This window comes from Psammomys obesus, unplaced genomic scaffold (assembly GCF_907164565.1).
Source record: "Psammomys obesus unplaced genomic scaffold, mPsaObe1.curated_primary_1811, whole genome shotgun sequence".
In the NCBI taxonomy this organism is placed as follows: domain Eukaryota; kingdom Metazoa; phylum Chordata; class Mammalia; order Rodentia; family Muridae; genus Psammomys; species Psammomys obesus.
This window is the reverse complement of record NW_026590809.1, coordinates 2,961,708-2,966,239: the sequence shown is the minus strand read 5'-3', so window position 1 is coordinate 2,966,239 and position 4,532 is coordinate 2,961,708. Positions and strand designations below refer to the sequence as shown.

General features: G+C 49.2%; 1 protein-coding gene across 1 annotated transcript in view; it reads left to right on the top strand.

Annotated features, from left to right (window-relative positions):
• Positions 1–3,209: 3,209 nt before the first annotated feature.
• Positions 3,210–4,532, top strand: part of Otud4 (OTU deubiquitinase 4) — a 46,237-nt gene continuing 44,914 nt past the window's right edge. The window contains exon 1 of the mRNA XM_055609058.1: positions 3,210–3,651. The gene's annotated coding sequence lies outside the window, so the exon portion shown is untranslated. The remainder of the gene's footprint in view (positions 3,652–4,532) is intronic.

The window sequence follows — 4,532 nt, the reverse complement described above, 5'->3', positions numbered from 1 at the left end:
AAGATAAATTCTTAATCGATAGCATTCTCCCCTTTCTGCCTCCTCTGCCACCATGGCACCTCTGAAAAAGCTTGAGGCAGCCAGGCTGGCCTGGAACTCAGAGATCTGCCTGTTTATGCCTCCCCGAGTGCTGGGATTACAGGCATGCAACATAACGTCTGGCTAACTTTGATATTAAGCATCGCCTGTCTCAATGTTTTGTACACACACACTTCTCTAACCTTGTGATTGGTTTAATAAAGAGTTGAACGGCCAATAGCAAAGGCAAAAGAGACAGGCATCATTTCCAGGCAGAGATAGGAACTCTGTGAAAGAATCAGGTTCTGAAGAGTAGCCAGCTAAACACAGAAACAAGTGCCAAGACTAAGACTGCGAGGTAGTGGGTCACGTGGCAGAACATAGATTAATATAAAGGGGTAACAATCTAATTGGGAACAAGCTGAAGATATGACCAAACCTATCTAATTAATAAAAAGTGTTCATGTCATTACTTGGGAGCAGGTGGTCCAAAGAAAGTCCCATTTTAAGTCTTGTGTAGCCTAGGATGACCTTGAACTTGCCATGTAGCTGTGGATGAACTTGAACTCATTCTCCTGCTGCCACCTCTGAAGTGCTGGGCTATACATGTGCTACCATGTCCAGTTGGTAAAAACGATTTTAATACAACACTCCTACCTTTGGAAAGGTTATCCCAGCACTTGGGAGGCAGGGACAGGTGACCGAGGCCAGCCTAGTCTACAGAGTGAGCTGCAGGACAGCCAGGAGCTAGGGCTGTACAGAGAAATCCTGTCTTAATAAAATAAAATAAAATAAAAAAATAAAAGGTTATCCAAATGAGAAATCAACAAAGAAACTTCAAAATTAACTAAATCAGAGATGGTGGCAGGAAGACCATGAGTTCAAGGCCAGCCTCAGCTTCATGAGGCACACAAATATAAACCAAGAGGACAGAATCAACTTAAATAGGTTTATAACTACCAGCGAGCTTTAAGCTTAGTCTCCCAACATCCACTGTGGTGCCACATGCTGTCAATCCCTATACTCAGGATGCAGAGGAGCCTGGATTTCTGTGTGAGTTTAGGCTAGCCTGGGTCTGCAGAGTGACCCCAGGCAGCTGGGGTACATACTGAGATACCTTTGGACTTTCACTGCTTCGCTTGTTTTGGTTCAGCGCTACGCTGTTTTGAAGGGCTTGCTTTTACCTTGATGGAGAGTCACCAGAAGCCTACTCAAGGGTGGTCGGTAAGCCCGCCACAGAGCAGACAAGTGGAGGGAGGGTAAGGGGATGTGGAGGTTGGGAGAGCAACCAAGGGAGCAGAATGCAAATCCTGTTATCACCTAACCTCAGAAGAGAAGTCACTTTGAACCAATTTTTGGGGCACTCAGACTAACCTTCCTTCAAGGAGAATGCCCTTAGAGGAATGTGTGAAAATATGGCCTAGGATCCCTGTGGGTTCTCTAAAAGGTTGGTTAGCACACTACATAGTCTTAGGCTGGGAAAACTCTCCCATACTGGCACATAATGTGAACAGAGATACAATACAGTGTCTACACAGAGAAACCCTGTAGACCACAATCAAAACAAACAAAAAAAGACCTCCTCTCCAAAGTAAATAAATATCCATAATTCAGTCTATCATAATTAGCCCTAAAGTTTGTAAACTATCTTGAGGTATTGGCTGTATACAAAAAAAAAAAAAAAAAAAAAACACATTTGCATAAGATTAAATTTTAGTAATTTTTTTTTTCAAGAGTGGGTTTTTCTGCGTAGCACCGGTTGTCCTGAACTTGCTCTGTGGTTCAGGCTTGCCTTGAACTCACAGTGATCTGTTTGCCTCTGCCTTCGAGTGCTGGGATTACAGGGGTGGACCCCTGCAGGCTGGCTTGAAATGAACATTTTCAATCAGAACTGCTTTGGTTTTTCTGAAGAGTTTTGGAGGTTGATGTTAAGACATGAAGACTCTTAGGAAGTGAGTTTGTGTATTGCCTCAACACTGAACTATATTTGGAGAGTTGGCATACACAGAGGGTCTGTTCTGGATTAGGGCTCAGAATACTAAGAGATTTCCTTGTGAAGTCCCTGGGTCAGACATGACAGGTGTGCCTCCTCTAACTTTGGAACTAGAGCATAGTGAGGCCACTTTACACTGGTTCAGCAGGAGTGCTGAGAAACTGTCAGACAATATCCACTGTGCGAAAGACCAGATGTTTGTTTTCTTCTGCCACCTCTCACTACAAATCACAGCTAAAACCACAAAAATGTAATGGATTCTGGTTTTTATTTAATAATGAATTAAAAATACATTGAAAACAGATCTTATGCCAGGCTTTATAGTAGAATAATTAAAATTCTGATCATACCCATTAATATCTTGATTATTCTATTACTAATGAGTTAAATTACTGTGATAGAAAATAAAGACATTTCAGTGTGGTTTACAGAGTGAGCTCCAGGACAGCTACGGCTAAAACAGAGAAACCCTGCCTTGAAAAACAAACAAACAAGACATTTTAGAATAAAAGACATATTTAGCCGTGTGCAGTGGCACGGCAGGGCCTGTAATCCCAGCACTGGGGGAGGCAGAGGCAGGCAGATCTACAACAAAAGGAGGCAGTTTCCCTTAAGTATCTCAGAAATACTCTGGGGCTTTAAAAGATGGTTAAAAAAAAAAAAAAAAAAGTCAAGGTATGAGTAATGCAGTCTTAACAAATATATTCCCCACAAATACATATGGAATACATATGGAATATGAATAATGAATATCAAAATGAAAGTAAAAAAATTAAGTCAAAAGGCATGGCCTTCTCTGTGCCTACTTGGTATGTTAATAAATCGATCATATAGCATCTACTCATTTTAGAAATTGTATTTAAGCATTACAGTTTAGATATTACTCAACAACTGTCGGTCTATAAGGGCAAAATAGTTTGGGGCCTAGGGCGGAAGCTCAGTTGGTAGAATGCATCAAGATCTGAGTTTCATTCTCAGCATAAAATGGGATGTGCTGGCATACCAGTCGTATTTGGGGAGGGAGGGTGGAAGCGAGATGATGGGGAATTCCAGGTCACCCTTGGCTACAGGCAAGTTCAAAGCCAGTCTTATGTTCTACAGAGCATGCCTCTAAAACAAAGTCAAACAAACAAAAACAACATTCCTAGAGTTTCTCAAGTGTTTCCCCTCTACAAATAAAAAATTTAAAATTGGGGCAAGAATATAATTTTTCATTTAACTCACAATGTTTTCTAAAAATAGCACAATTATGGGAACATTTATACACTCATAACTTACGTTTTCGGTAACTTGTTGGACTCTTACCCATCTGGCCTGTTTTGGCCGCGTTCCCACGACTGCCTACGCCTTTAAACCCGAGGTAATTTACCACTTTTCTCCTTCCTCCGGCACGACCTCAAGACCTTTAGTGACTCAAAGGTTACCAGCTGCTGTCGTACGCTACATAAAGCCCTGGTGTCCTAAAAGGATGTCGAGTAAGGACCGGGTTCTAAAACCCGGTGGGACTAGTATGAAGTCTCTAGCTCAGGTCGGACTGCACGCAGCGTGTCACCCGACCCAAAGAAGGGGCGATTTCTTGTAGGAGTGGCAGCTCTTTGTGTGGTGTGTGGCGGTGCGGCGGTGCGGTGACGGGAGAGCAGGTGAGGCCCGGGTCGCAGGGTGAGCTGCGCCAGCTCCGGCACGGACTCGGCGCCCGGCGTCAGGCCCCCGCCGCTCAGCCGGGCTTGGGGCGTCGACCACCTCTCGGGGGACGCCGGGAGGGCAGGCCGGGGCGCCCTCCGTGCGGAGACACACAAAGGGCCGGCGGCCCCGCCACCGTGTCCCTAGCAACTCGGCGAACGCGACGCGCGCGCGCTTTCCGCCGCCACGCCGCGCTCAGGGCGGGAGAGTCGCCGGGAGGGCGGGGCGGCGCGCGCAGGTCGCCGGCGTAGGCGACAGACACCCTCCGGCCTGCTCGCGGACGCGGCCTGGGCAGCGCGAAGTCAGCGCTGGGTTCGGCGCCGCCGGCGTCGTCGGGATTTGTAGTCCGTTAGCCCGCGGGGCGCCTCCCCTCCGGGTAGGCCGGCCCGGGCGTCCCCGCCCCCGCACGCCGACTTCCTGCCGCTGCTCAAACTACGACTCCCGTCGTCCTCCGCGCTGCGGGCTGAAAGCGAAAACAAATTCTAGGCTGCGAGGTTACTGCCCTCCGCCGGGCGCCGCTTCCCGCTCCCCGCCCCTCAGGCGCCCTCCCGCGAGGTGGGGAGAAAACGAGAGGCCTCGGCTCTCTCTCCGGGCTCCCTCGGTTCTCGGCGTGGAGCGCGCGCGGGACGCGCAGGCCTCGCTTAGCCTCGGCCGGCCCGGCGGCGCGCGCGCCTCGGCGGGGCTTTTCCTCGCCTCCCGCCGGCCGGGACCCGGAAACTTGCGGGGGCGGCGCCCCCGGGCTCTCGGTGGTGGGCCCTCGCGGCCCGCCGGCCCCGCGTCCCTCCGCGGAGGCGGCCGCGGGCGGATGGCCGTGCACTAGGCAGGGCTGCCCTATGCTCCG